Below are 15956 nucleotides of genomic sequence, written 5' to 3' on the forward strand. Positions count from 1 at the left end.
AAGTCTGTGAACCCTTTGCAATTAACTGGTTTTCTGCATAGTTGCTCACAAAATGTGTTCTGATCTTCATCTAATTCACAATAACACAAACACAATCTGCCTAAACTAATACACACAAACAAATTGTACTAGTTCTCATCAATATTGAGTACACCATTTAAACAATCACAAGTCTAGGTTCAAAAAAGTATGTGACCCTCTGGGGTAATGTCTTCTACAAAAGCTATTTGGAGTCAGGCGTTCCAATCGATGAGATGAGACTGGAGGTAAGGGGGGTAAAGAAAAAAGACACACAAGGTCAGGTTATTGATAGAGCCTGCTCCTCTCAAGAAAGATCTGTTCATGTGCACCACGGCTCAATGAAAACAACTTTCAAAGGACCTTAGAAGAAGAATTGTAGAGTTGCATAAAGCTGGAAAAGGCCACAGAGCATTTCTAAACACGCAAGTGTTCATAAGCCCAGAGGCAGAAATTATCTGCAAATGGAAGAAATTCAGTACTGTTGCTGCTCTCCTTCAGAGTGGGCATCTGCAAAGATCACACTGAGAAAATGAAAAATAACCCAAGGATAACAGCAAAAGAACTACAGAAATCTCTAGAACTCTGTTCATGTGTCCACTTTAAGAAAACACTGAACAAGAACTGTGTTCATAGAAGTACACCACAGAGGAAACTATTGCTCTCCAATAAACACATTGCTGCACATCTGAAGTTTCCAAAAGACCACCTAGGTGCTCCACAGTGCTTCTGGGACAATATTCTGTGACAATGAGACAAACCTTTTGGCAGAAACACAAAAGTGCATTTTGGAGGGAAAAGGGCACTGCACACCAACACCAAAATCTCATTGAACTGTGAAGCATCATGGAATGAGCTTCATGGTTCGGGGATGCTTTGCTGCCTCAGGGCTTAGACGGCTTGCAATTGTTGAAGGAATAATGAATTCCAAATTGCATCAAGACATTTAGAGGACAAAGTCAGGGTAGCAATCAGTCACCTCGAGCTTAATAGAAATTGGATGATGAAACACGACAATGATCCGAAATACAAGAGTATATCAATAGAACGGTTTGTGATATATCAAAGAAAGTTTGTGTTTTGGAATGGCCAAGTCAGAGTCCATACCTTAACCCAATTGACTTACTACGGCATGACCTGAAGATTGTTAGTCATGCAAGGTAATCCAGAAATACTGATGAACTGAAACAGTTTTGTATGGAGGGGTGGTCTAAAATTCATCCTCGCTGTTGTGCAAGTCTGATCAGCAGCTACAGGAAATGTTTAGTGGAGGTTCTTGCTGCTAATGGAGGTTCTACCAGTTATTAAATACGAGGGGTGATGGACAGGTTCATGGCATAAGGTAGAAGGAGTCAATTTTAGGAAACCTAGCACATTTATTTTTCAACATAGTCCCCTCCTACATTTACACACCGAGTCCAGTGGCCGTGGAGCATACGGATCTTGGACCTCCAGAAAGGGTCCACAGCAGGGGTGATTGATAAGTTCATGGCCTAGGGTAGGCGATGAGTTATACAGCTTTCGTTACATGCACATGTAGGTCAACTCTTTGAGTGATTATGCAGTTGTGTGTTATTAGCAAAGGCAGATTGTGTTTATTATTGTGACTTAGATAAAGATCAGACCACATTAGAAACATAGAAAACCTGGAGCACAATACAGGCCCTTCAGCCCACAATGCTGTGGCGAGCATGTACTTACTTCAGAAATTACCTATAAGGTTATCCATGGCCCTCTATTTTTCTAAGCCCTATGTACCTATCCAGGAGCCTCTTAAAAAACCCCATTGCATCCACCTCCACCACAGTCACCGGCAGTCCCTTCCATGCACTCACCACTCCCTGCATTAAAAAAAACTTACCCCTGACATCCCCTCTGTACCTACTTCCAATCACCTTAAAAATGTACTCTCTCATGTTAGCCATTTCAGCCCTGGGGAAAAAGCCTCTGAATGTCCACACAATCAATGCCTACAACTCTATCAGGTCACCTCTCATCCTCTGTCACTCCAAGGAGAAAAGGCCAAGTTCACTCAACCTATTCTCGTAAGACATGCTCCCCAATCCAGGCAACATCTTTGTAAATCTCCTCAGCACCCTGTCTATGGTTTACACATCCTTTCTGTAGAGAGGTAACCAGAACTGAGCACAGTACTCCAAGTGGGGTCTGACCAGGGTCCTATATAGCTGTAACATTACCTCTCTGCTCTTGACCTCAATCTCTCGATTGATGAAGTCCAATGCACCATATGCCTTTTAACCATGCAGTCAACCTGCACAGCAGCTTTGGGTATCCTATAGACATGGACCCCAAGATCTCATTGATCCTCTACATTGCCAAGAGTTTTAACATTAATACTATATTCTGCTATCATATTTGACCTAACAAAATGAACCACCTCATGTTTGTCTGGGTTGAACTCCAACTGCCACTTCTCAAACCAGTTTTGCATCCTATCAATGTCCCGCTGTAACCTCTGACAGCCCTCACGCTATCCACAATACCCCCAATCTTTATGTCATCAGCAAACTTACTAACCCATCCCTCCACTTCCTCATTCAGGTCATTTATAAAAATCACAAAGAGAAGGGGTCCCAGAACAGATCCCTGAGGCACACCACTGGTCAACAACTTCCATGCAGAATATGACCCATCTACAACCACTTTGCCCTCTGTGGGCAAGCCAGTTCCGGATCCACAAAGCAAGGTCCCCTTGGATCCCATGCCTCCTTACTTTCTCAATAAGCCTTACATGGGGTACCTTATCAAATGCCTTGCTGAAATCCATATACACTACATCTACAGCTCTACCTTCATCATGGTTAGCCACATCCTTAAAAAACTCAAACAGGCTTGTATGGCACAACCTAACCTTTGACAAAGCCATGCTGACTATTCCTAATCATATTATGCCTCTCCAAATGTTTATAAATCCTGTCTCTCAGGATCTTCTCCATCAACTTACCAACCACTGAAGTAAGACCCACTGGTCTATAATTTCCTTGGCTATCTCTACTCCCTTCCTTGAATAAGGGAACAACATCTGTAACCCTCCAATCCTCCAGAACCTCTCCTGTCCCCATTGATGATGCAAAGATCATTGCCAGAGGCTCAGCAATCTCCTCCCTTGCCTCCCACAATAGCCTGGAGTACATCTCTTCCAGTCCCAGTGATTTATCCAACTTGATGATTTCCAAAAACTCCAGCACATCTTCTTTCTTAATGTCTATATGCTCAAGTTTTTCCAGTCCACTGCAAGTCATCCCTACAATTGCCACGGTCCTTTTCCATAGTGAATACTGAAGCAAACTATTCATAAAGTATTTCTGTTATCTCCTCTGATTCTATACACAATTTTCCACTGACAAACGTGATTGGTCCTATTCTCTCACATTTTACCCTCTTGCTCTTCACATTCTTGTAGAATACCTTGTGGTTTTCCTTAATCCTGCTCAGCAAAGCCTTCTTAAGGCCCCTTCTGGCTCTGCTAATTTCATTCTTAAGCTCCTTCAGGCTAGCCTTATAATTTTCTAGATCTCTATCATTACGTAGTTTTTTTGAACCTTTTGTAGGCTTTTCTTTTCTTCTTGACTAGATTTCAACAGCCTTTGTACACCATGGTTCCTGTATTCTACCATCCTTTCCGTCTCACTGGGATGTGCCTATGCAGAACACCAAGCAAATATCCCCTGAACATTTGCCACATTTCTGCCATGCATTTCCCTGAGAATATCTGTTCCCAGTTTATACTACCAAGTTCCTGCCTGATAGCTTCACATTTTCCCTTACTCCAATTAAACACTTTCCTAACCTGTTTGTTCCTATCCCTCTCCAATGCTATGGTAATGGAGATAGAATTGTGATCACTATCTCCAAAATGCTCTCTCATTGAGAGACCTGACACCTGACCAGGTTAATTTCCCGATAGCAGATCAAGTACAGCCTCTCCTCTTGTAGGCTTATCTACATATTGAGTCAGGAAACCTTCCTGAACACACCTAACAAACTCCACCCCATCTAAATCCCTTGCTCTAGGGAGATGCCAATCAATACTGGGGAAATTAAAACCTCCCACCACATCAACCCTGTTATTATTGCATCTTTCTAGAATCTGTCTCCCTATCAGCTCCTTGATGTTCCTGTTACTATTGGGTGGTCTATAATAAACACCCAGTAGAGTTATTGACCCCTTCCTGTTTCTAACTTCTACCACAGTGACTCAGTAGACAATCCCTCCATGATTTCCTTTTCTGCAGCCATGACACTATTTCTGATCAGCAGTGCCACACTGCCACCTCACATTTTATGAGGATTAATGCAGAGAACCAGGTAATTGTAAAGGGTTCACAAATTTTTTCATACAACTGTACATCCAAACCAATGAAATTTGATCATGTAAGAAAACATCTTTCTTGATACAAAAATGAGCAGTTGGAGAAACTCAGAACATGCAGCATCAGATTAAGAGTCTTGATCCAAAATGATGACTTTCAATTTCCATTTATTGACACTGCCTGACGAACTGCGTTCTTGCCATCTCATTTTTCAGCTGCAGATTTCAGCACATACAGACATGACGTAAGTGTCTTCACCCCAATTTGGACATACAGCAATGGAAGTCAGGACATGTTTCTCCCTTCTATAAAAATGAACCATTCATTCCTCCACCCAGTAACATTTTGTGTATACCCTATTCCTGCCAACTACATTGTGAAGAGCAGACTAAATGCATGTTAAGCTTTGGTTTGTTTTTTTTTCTAGTAAGAGTTATAACATGGTACAACAGTAAAGAGCAATTGCAGCGACTCATAGCCTTGCAAGGAAGGACACTTACAAATTACAGCTGAAGATCAATATTGCACACCAAAAAATTAAAATACTAGAATACTAATAATTATTACTTCTGAAAATGATGGCAAGGGAAATCTACGATGTTTTTTCTATGATTTGTGAATCTTAGGGTAGGGAGGTAAGGCGATCGGGTACTTTGTTTTTAAAAACATTAAATGAACATTTGATCTGAATAAACTGATGCATCACAACTGTATTTCACATCTAAGAACCAGTTGGAAGCTGCATTCATACTAACTAAAGCTAACACTTTTTCCTTCTGATAAAACCAAGATACCCTCAACAATTTAAGAAACTGGATCAAAACCATGTACATCAATAGCAAATTTGAATTTTGGCCAATGATAACAGACTTCAATAATGGTCCTATATCTTTATCAATGAAACATAATATAAACCAAGTACTGCAATGCAACATTCCAACTGAAATCTTGATGTGCACCTGGAATACATGTCCTGTGGAGATCATCTAATGTTGTTCCTCATGTCCACCCTAGCACTATTGGTAAAATACTATTTCATTCCTAATGTTCTCAGATTGGGTCGCACTCTGATGCTTCAGCACAAAGATCTACACTGAAACTCAATTTGCATACTGAAGAAAGTAAGTATTGTTTGGAATTTAGTCCTTCAGATGAGACATTGAACTGAGCCACCCATCTAAACTCTCAAATATATGGACCAAAACCCCCTTGTCACTACTTTCTGAAAGCGATGAGTAGCCATCTAGTCTCAATTATTATGCCTCATTCATATTAACATTTTTTTTAAATCCTGCTTTTTTGAAAACATCATGTTTTAAGGAGCAATGCACAAAATGCTGGAGGAACTCAGTGGGTCAGGCAGCATCTATGGAGAGAAATGAACAGTCAACATTTCCATTCAAGTGCAGCTGAGCTCCTCCAGTACTTTGTGTGTTGATCCAGATTTCCAGCGTCTACAACCTCTCCTGTCTTAAGTTTTAAGGACTATTACAAATATCGACCACCTCGTTTCCTGCATTTCAATAGCAATTATAGTTTAAAAATTGTTTAAGAATGAAATCCTCTGTCCCCCACATTGGAAGGTACAAAACAAACTAGTCTCTCTTATTACACTCTGAGTTTTGCAGCAACATCCAAATCAGAGAACATGTTTTAGTGTTGCTTATAATTATTGCTTAAGTGAATCAGAATTTTAAACACTAACATTTCTTGCAGCCCCTTATTAGCAGATAACATTTTCTCCATAACAAAAAGACACACAGACCAGCGGGAAACTCACAGGATTTCTATGTTCAAAAGCCATCAATTGTATAATTGAGCAACACACACAAGGTGCTGGAGGAACACAGCAAGTTAGGCAACATCTGTGGAGGGGAATAAACAGTTGACGTTTCAAGTCAAGTCCCTTCAACAGGGCTAGAAAAGAAGGGGGCAGAAGCTAGACAAGGTTGGGGACAGAAAGGAGTACAAGCTGGCAGGTGTCAGGTGAGACCATATCAGGGAGATGACATATCAAATTGGGATGGATAGATGGAAGAAGGAATCTAATAGGAGATGACAATGGAAGAAAGGAGGGGAACCAGGAGAGGTGATGGGCAGGTGAGTAGAAGAGAAGGGGTGAACGGGTAACCAGAACAGGGAAATGGAAAAATAGAGAAGATGGAGGTGGAGAAGAAATTACTAGAAATTGGAAAAATTGATGTTCAAGCCATCAAGTTGGAGGCAACCCAGATGGAATGAGAAGTTGCTCCTCTGACCTGCATTTGGCCTCATCGTGACAGTAGAGGAGGTCATGAACAGACAGGTATTAATGGGATTGGGAAGTCAAATTGAAAAGGGTAGCCACTGGAAATCTCTGCCTTTTATGGTGGAGAAAGTGAAGGTGCTAGATAAAGCGGTCTCACAATCTGCATCAGATTTCATCAACAAAGAGGAGGTCACACTGGATGCAATAGATGATCCTGACAGGCTCACAAGTAAACTGTCATCTCACCTGGAGGGATTGTTTGGGGAATAGTGATAAGGGAGGTGATGTAGGGGAAGGTGTGGAATTTTTTACACTTGCAGGGATAACTGTCAAAAGGGACATCAATGGGAAGAGACAAGTGGACAAGGAATCACAGAAAAGATCCCTATGGAAAGCAGGGATGGGTGTGCTTTGTGGTAACATCTTGTTGGAAATGGCAGAAGATACAGTGGCTCACAGAGTGATAAGTAAGGGAACCCTTTTCCCTGTTAAACTATAGTGGCAGGAAGATGGGGTGAGGATAGATGTATGGGGAAATGGAGGAGATATGGGTGAAAAGAGTATTGTATCACTGGCGTTTTAGATGCAGTGTAGTCTATAGCTCAGAAATGTACATTTTGGATTGACTTGACAAATCTTTCTACAAACCTTAAATGCTGCTTAATGACTAGAAAAACAACTTCATGCATTTATATGTAACTACTGTCAAAAAAGACTCTAAAAAGAATGCAGAGAATGCACTGCCAGTTCTGATGAAACATTAACTCTGCTACTTTAGACACAGATTTGCCTAACTTGTTTTAATTTCATTTGAAGGTGCAAATTTGCCTCTTTTTTTCAGCTCAAGATTATTAAAGGTTTAATTTATTTATTTTTTGTGGTGTAATGTATAATTGATGTAAAAAATTATATTGCACTAATCTTAACCGGACATTTATTTTATTTGTCATACTCTCAAGACATAGTCTTGACCAATTTTTTTCTTCAATTTTAATATTCAAGTCACTTTCCCATTTTTGTCTTGACTTATGGACTCCTTGTTTAATTGCCTGTTTTTGAATCAAATTATACATACAAGAGATGAATTTTTTGGACAAAAATTCAACCTTTTTGGACAAATTTAAGAGTTTTATTGGAACAAATTATTGGAATACAACTTCCACATAATCCAATATTACTTTTACTAGGTGATATTGAAGGGATAAAACTGATACCCAAATTGAATAAATATCAGAAAGAATTTTTAAAAATTGCATTGGCAGTAGCCAAAAAGGCTATTGCAGTTACTTGGAAATCGGATACATATTTAAGTATAGATCATTGGAAGAAAGAAATTTATGGCTGTATTCCACTTGAAAAAATTACTTATAATTTAAGAGATAAATATGAAACATTTTTGAAAATTTGGCACCCTTATTTACAAAAGACAAGATTAAATATATAGGTGCTCCGAAGATGAAATAATTGGTTATTTGGGGAAAGAAATAAATATATATACTAAAGTTATTACGAACTCCATGGAGCATGTGGGGATCTTCCAATATCCAGGCACTCTTTTTTTTCTTTCTTCTTTTTTTTCTATAGGGATGTTAGGGGGGAGGGGTTAAGGGGGGATGGGTAATATACATTTTTTTTCATATACTTTTATTCTGTAATTACTTGAAAACACAATTAAAAAGTTTAATAAAAAAATAAAAGATTATTAAAGGGATGAAACCATAGCATTTGAAAACCAAATATAAAAGTGCATGTTAAATAATGACCAATCCATGGACCGAAAAGGCAAAAATGATAAGTTCTTCAAATCTTGCTCCAATATTCCTTTATAAAAATTTCCCTACATTCATCAACTTAATTTATGAGTCAGCTAAAAAGAAAAATCGGAAATCTAGCTTCAAACAAAATTCAGATTGAATTTTTGAATTACCAGGATAAAAAGAGACTGGGCGAAAGAAAGTACTAGTGTCCAAAGCAATTTGACAAGTCAAATTACGACATTAGTTTGCAAGAAAATCGTCTAGCTAGTCAAGTAAAAGGTACACAAAATTCTCATTCAAGCCAGATGAACTGATTAATTCTTAAGTTGATAAAGAACACGGATACAAAATTGATCACAACTACAAGCACTACCATTGAGTTTTTAGTGGAAAAGGGAGGGAGGCAGAAGAAAGGAAATTATAGCCCAGTTATCCTGATTTCAATGGTTGGGAAGATGCTGGAGTCTATTTTGAAGGATGAGGTTTTGGGGTACTTGGAGAGGAATGGTAAAGTAGGCCACCAAAGTCAGCATGGTTTCCTTAAGGGGAAATCTTGCCAGACAAATCTGTTGGGATTCCTTGAGGAAATAACAGGCAAGATAGACAAAGGAGAGACAGGGGTTGTTGTTTACATGAATTTACAGAAGGCCTTTGACAAGGTGCTGCACATAACCCATGGTACTACAGGAAAGATACTAGCATGGATAGAAAGAACATTAGCTGACCAGGCGAAGCCAAACAGTCAGAATAAAAAGGGCCCGTTCTGGTTGGCTGCCCGTGACCAGTGACGTCTGTATTGGGACTGGTTCTTTGCACATTGTATGTAAATGATTTAGATGATTGAATTGATAAGTGAAGGAGCAGATAGTGTTGAGGAAGCAGGGAGTCTGAAGGAGGACTTAGATAGTTTAGAGGAATGGGCAAAGAAGTGGCAGATGAAATATAGTGTAAGGAAGTCTATGGTCATGCATTTAGGCTGAGTAGGTGATCTATCTTGACTGACATCCTCTCATTCACAAAGGTTAGTTTTCTGCCTATTCAATTCATTCCACATTATACATAATGGTTACAAGACCCCAGACACAGTACTGAAGACCTGATCATTCCAGATTATTTGTAGTTCCATAGTTTTTAGGTTGTCTGAATTGTTGTTTCAGATCCCTGAATTACTAGTCCACTAAATAACCTATTGTGCCACCACTGTGCTAATCCTAACTACTTCCTTTAATCCTGATAATGACAAAGTATGGAAGATAGCCAAATAGGGACTTAAATGAATACAATGGTCATAATGTACCAAGCAAATTTCCCTGGATTCTAGAGAGTTCCAGAAAATTTAAAAAAAAATGTCACACCACTATTCAGGAAAGGAGGAAGATAATACAGGAAACTATAAACCAATTAGCCTAGCCTCTGCCATTCTGCTGAAATCCGTTATCAAGTTACAAGCAAGATGTTTAGAAAAATATCTAAAACCATACAGTCTATAAGCTCCAAAGGGAAATATGTTTTACAGATTTTCTAGAGTTCCTTTAGTGATGCAAAGAATAGGGTGGATAAAACGAAAAATAGATGTAGCATGTTTGGATTTACAGGTCTTTCTAGTTAATGTACAAGAATGCACAAGCTTGAAGGCAAACTATTGAATGTATAGGATAGTAGCGAATAGACAACTAATCAGGACAAATTGGTTATTTCCATATAGATCACTTGTAACTTCTGGGATGCCACCGGGATCAGTGCTGGAACTTAAAATATTTTAAAACCAGTTAATAGCATGGACGAAGGGGCCAAGTGTACAGCAGTAAGTTTGTCGATGATACAAAAATAAGTGGGTTAGCAAGTTATCAGGGAGAGAAAGAAGCTGCAATCAGCACAAGAAGTTATTCAGTGACACAATGCATTGTTTAAAAAGAGCATTGGTGCTTTTTGCGAACTGCATTCAGCAAGAGAGATAGTTCGTCGGTGGCACAACTCGGTTTAAAAAGACATCGAGTGCTTTCAACTTCCTGCATTCAGCATGAGAGGTTCTTCATTGGTGGTGCAATGCGAGGTTTAAAAAGAGCTCCAAGGATTTCAGCGGCCTACAATCAACACGGGACAGATAAAAAGGGAGGTGCAAGCGGAGCAGCCAGGCTTTGACTCGATAGGCTTGGGCAAGCACAGTGGAAGATCTAAGTAAGTTTAAAGTTTTTTTGTTAGTAAATACCTAGTACACTCAGAATGGGTCTATATTTCATGGTTTGTTCCTTATACGAGATGCAAGAACTCCAGCAGTTCGCCAATCCCTGTTAACTACATCTGCGTGAAGTACACTGTGCTGCAGCTCCTTAGAGACAGCATTAAGGAATTGGGAGCCAAAGCTGGATGACCTCAGCTCATATGGGAAAATGAGGTGATGACAGACAGGAGCTACAGACAAGTTGTCATCCCTACATTGTAGTAGGCAGGTACCTAGGTGACTGACAGGAGAAAAAAAAGGGAATAGGCAGCCAATGTAGAGGATACCTCTGGCTGTTCTCCTCAATAATAAGTATACCATTTTGGAGACCATTGAGGGGGACAACCTCTCAGGGGAAGCCACAGCAACTGGGTCTCTGGCACTGAGTCTGGCTCTGTGGCTCAGAAAGGGTAGGGGAGAAGAGGAGTGCATAAGTGATAAGGGATTCCATAATTAGAGGAGCATAAAGCAGTTTCTATGGATGTGAACATGACACCTGGTTGGTACATTACCTCCCAGGTGCCAGGGCAGGGATATCTCGAATCAGGTCCATGGCAGCCAGAAGTCATGGTACTTAATAGCACTAATGACATGGGTACAAAGAGGAAGGAGGTCCTGAAGAGAGAGTACAGGGTTAGGCAGAAAGCGGAAAAGCAGAACCTCCAGGGTAGTACTCTCTGGATTGCTGCCCGTGCCATGTGCCAGTGAAGGTAAGAGTAAGGTGATTTGGGAGATGAATGCATGGCTGAAGAATTGATGCAGAGGACAAAGCTTCAGATTTCTGGATCATTTGGATCTCTTTAGTGGAAGCTATGACCTATATAAAAACAATGGTTACACCTGTGTCATAGCTGAAAGATTATAGTTGGGTGCTTAACATCCAAGGATACACACTGTATTAAAAGGACAGGCAGGTAGGCAGAGGGGGTGGTGTGGCTCTGTTGGTAAAAAATAAATAAATCAGATCCTTGGTGGAATGGCTGTGTTGGTGAATAATTAAATCAAATATTTAGAAAGAGATGACAATAAGATCAGAAGCTGTAGAATTCTTGCAGGCAGACAAAAAACTGTAAGGATAAAAAGGCCTGATATAAGTTATATATAGGCCTTCGAACTTTAGCCAGGATATAGGCTACAAATTACAACAGTTGATAGAAAAGGCATGTAAAAAGGGCATTGTTGCAATAATCATGTGAAATTTCAATATGCAAGTAAACTGGGAAAATCTGAAGGGAATTTGTACAATACCTACAAGATGGCCTTTTAGAATAGCTTGTGGTTGAGCCCAACAGGGGAACCACAAAGAGTGCCGTGTAATGACCAGATTTGATTAGGGAGCTTAAGGTAAAGGAACCCTCAGGAAGCAGATTTCTTAATACAATAAAATTCTCCCTGCAGTTTGAGAAGTTGAAAACAGATGTATCCATATTACATTAAAGGGAAATACAGAAGCATGAGAAGGGAACTGGCCAAAGTTGACTGGAAGGGGACTCTAACAGGGATGAAGGCTGGTATATCTGGGGGAAAATCCAAAAGCCATAGGAATACATCTCAAAGATGAAGGAGTAATCTAAAAGGAGGATGGGGCAACTGTGGCTGACAAGGGAAGTTAAATACAGCCACAGGCAAAAGAAAAGGCAAATAATATTGCAAAATTAGTGGGAAGGTAAAGGATTGGGGAGCATTTAAAAACTATAAGCCATAGAGAAATGATGAAGGTAGGCTATCCAACAATATAATAAAGGATACAAGAAGTTTCTTTTCCAGATAAGAGTAAGAGAGGTGAAAGTGGATATCTGGAAATGATGGTAGAGAGGTAGCAATGGGAAAAAAAGAAACGACAGACGAATTTTGCCTGTCTTCCCTGTGGAAGACACGAACAGAATGCCAGAAATTCCAGAGTGCCAGGGGACAGAAGTGTCATTGCTATGAATAAGGAGAAGGTGCTTGGGAAGCTGAGAAGTCTGAAGGAAGACAAGTAACCTGGACGAAATGGAATATACCCCCTTGGTTCTGAAAAAGGTGGCTGAAGAGATTGTGGAGGTATTAGTAATAATCTTTGAAGAATCACTAGTTTCTGGCATGGTTCCTGAAGATCAGAAAATTGCAAATGTCACTGAACTCTTTAAGAAGGGAGGGAGGCAGAAGAAAGAAAATTATAGGCTAGTTAGCCTGTCTTCAGTGGTTGGAAAGATGTTGTACTCTAGTATTAAGAATGTGCTTTCACAGTACTTAGAAAAACATGATAAAATGGTCCAAAGTCAGCACAGTTTACTAAGAGGAAATCTTGCCTGACAAATCATTTGGAATTTTTTAGGAAATAGCAGGCAAGATAGACAAAAGAGAATGAGTGGCTATTGTTTATTTGGATTTTCAGAAGGCCTTCGACACAGTGCCGCACATGAGGTTGCTTAACAAGAACCCATGGTATTACAGGAAAGATAGTAGCATGAATAGAGCATTGGCTGACTGACAGGAGGCAAAAAATGGGAATAATGGGGACCTTTTCTGGTTGGCTGCCAGTGACTAATGGTGTGCCACAGGGGTCAGTGTTGGAACCACTTCTGTTCACGTTATACGTCAATGATTAGGAAGAAGGAATTGATGACTTTGTGGCCAAGTTTGCAGACAATACAAAAAATAAGTGGAGGGGCAAGTGGTGTTGAGGAAGAAGGGAGGCTGCAGAAGGACTTAGATTGGAGGAATGGGCAAAGATGTGGCAGCTGGAATATAGTGTAGGGAAGTGCATGGTCATGCACCTTGACAGAAGGAATAATGGCTTGGACTACTTTCTAAATGTGGAGAAAATTCAAAAATCAGAGGTGCAAAGGAACTTGGGAGTCCTCATGCAGGATGCCCTAAAGGTTACCCTGCAGGTCAATTCTGTGATAAGGAAGGCAAATGCAACGTTAGCATTTATCTTGAAAGGACTAAAATACAAAAGGATGTAATGCTGAGGCTTTATAAGGCACCGGTCAGACCACACTTGGAGTACTGAAAGCAGTTTTTGGGCCCCTTATGTAAGAAAGGACATACTGGCATTGGAAATTGTCCAGAGGGGCTTCAGAAGAATGATCCCAGGAATGAAAGGGTTAACGTATATGGATCATTTGATGGCTCTGGGCCTGTATTCACTAGAATTTAGAAGAATGGGGGGGATGGGAGAGAGAAAATCTCATTGAAACATTATCAAATATTGAAAAGCCTTTGCAGAGAGGATGTGGAGAGGATGCTTCCTATAATAGGGGAGTCTAGGACCAGAGGGCACAGCATCAGAATTGAGGGGCATCCACTTAGAACAGAGATGAGCAAATTTTTCTTTAACCAGAGGGTGGTGACTCTGAGGAATTCATTGCCACAGACAGCTTTTCAGGCCAAATCATTGGGTATATTTAAGGCAGAAGTTGACAGGTTCTTGATTAATCAGGTGTCAAAGGTTACAGGGAGAAGGCAGGAGAATGGGGTTGTGAGGGATAATAAATCAGCCAAGATGGAATGGTGATGCAGACTAGAAGGGCTGAGTTGCCTAATTCTGCTCCTATGTCTGATGGTCCACAAGACAAGAATTTGGGAGATGCAGTATGTGATAAAATGCAAGATTATTCACATTGGAAGGAAGAATGATAAAATATTAAAGCGCAAGACAAAATGTTACATCTGAATTACATAAAAGATGACAGGTAAGGGAAGCTAAAGGGATTGTGAGCATAGAAGTGGGGAAACCTTGATGCAATTTCATTAGCACATAATTCTGAGGGAGATTGCTAGTGTAGTTGCTGAGGTATTTCTTCCAATGCAGATATGCAGAAGAGCAAGTAAATTTCAGAGAGAGATCATCCATTTTGGCAAGAGACAAGGATCCTTTTGAATCATGAATTTTTGGAATTCTCTATCATAGAGTCTGGAGGCAGAAATGTTGAATATATTTCAAGAGTGACAGACTTTTAATCTGCAAGGCAGTCAAGGAGTGAGAACAACGCTGAGGTGAAAATTAGATCAATCATGATTTCACTGCAGAGTAGTTTTGAGGGTCGATTCCTGATTTCTCACGTTCTTATATTCAGAATAAAAGTGTATTTAAGAAACTAAAACAGAATCACTGCACGGTTTTGGTGCCAATGTTACGAAGAGTAAAACGTGTTGCTAAACTAATATTGGCAAAAATAGCGATGGCCGCAATGAACCTTAAGACATCACTTACTAGGCGATGGGGCTGCTGTCAATACCAAAAAAACTGAATGCAATGAAAAGCAGTTGCACTGTTCAATGGGCCTATAACATTTAATTTCAGCACCCAACGAGGCTGCTGGCCCGGGTTTGCCAGACGGATGGATGCCACGCTTCGTGCGTTCCCAGTGACAGGGTGCCAATGGCAACCAGCAGCAGCTCTAGAGAGAGTAGGTTACAGAGCTGAGGCACAGCCACTGACCCCCAGGGTTGAGCGTTGCCTGCAAGGCTGGTGTTCGCTCCCTCCACCCCCGAACGACTCTCCCTGTCAGGCAAAGGGGGTGAGGGACGGCGACAGGGGCGGATGAGGTTATAGCGGGGTAGGAGAGCGGGGCTCGGCTCCTGACGCCGACAGCCGGGGCCTCCGCGCACAGCAACAATAATAAAGCCCGGGCCCAGTAAATGGGGCGCGGGGGATGGTGCGGGGTTGAGAGATGCGATTCCAAGGAAGGCCCTGACTCACCTATCACAGCGATGGAGCCTCTGTTCTACTCTACTCCGTTCCGCTATGGGTACGGTCGCTGCTTCACTCTTCGACTTTACCCCCGGGCTCAAGCTCTCATCGGCGGCGCTGCGCAGTAACTCCAAGACCAGCACACCTCCGGCCTGCCCGCCTTACCTCACTTCCGCCAACCAGGCCCTACGTCGGCAGCGTCATTACGTTCGCGGAAAGGGGCGGGGCCAGAACAGGAGGGCAGCTGTCGGTCAGAAAGCACCTCTCCTGGGATTAGCTCTATAATCGGACAAAATCCCTCATGGGAGGCTAATCCAGGAGATCAAAATGCATGGCACCCGCGGCGAATTAACTGCTTGGATGTAGAACTGGCTTGCGCATCGAAGACAAGAGGGTAGTGGTTGAAGGGACTTAATGGAGCTAAGGGTCTGTAATTAGTGGTGTCCCGCAGGGATCTCTGCTGTTTGTAATGTATATAAATGCCCTGGATGAAACTGCAGGTGGGTAAACTCATAAATTTACGGATGATACCAAGATTGGTGAAGTTGTGCATAGTGTAGAAGCCTGGCAAAGAATACGGCACACAATAGATCAGTTGTGGATATGGGCTGAGAGAGGGCAAGCGGTGTTTAATCCAGATAAATGTAAGGTGTTGCATCTCAGTAGGTCGAATGCCAGGACGCATTTACACTGCCCT

At 41.1% G+C, this 15956-nt stretch overlaps 1 protein-coding gene across 2 annotated transcripts in view; it reads right to left on the bottom strand.

The window, feature by feature from the left end:
- Positions 1–15439, bottom strand: part of fam168b (family with sequence similarity 168 member B) — a 59853-nt gene extending 44414 nt beyond the window's left edge. For both annotated transcript variants that reach the window (XM_073040803.1, XM_073040802.1), the window contains exon 1: positions 15269–15439. The gene's annotated coding sequence lies outside the window, so the exon portion shown is untranslated. The remainder of the gene's footprint in view (positions 1–15268) is intronic.
- Positions 15440–15956: the final 517 nt, after the last annotated feature.

Source organism: Hemitrygon akajei, chromosome 3 (assembly GCF_048418815.1).
Source record: "Hemitrygon akajei chromosome 3, sHemAka1.3, whole genome shotgun sequence".
Lineage (NCBI taxonomy): Eukaryota > Metazoa > Chordata > Chondrichthyes > Myliobatiformes > Dasyatidae > Hemitrygon > Hemitrygon akajei.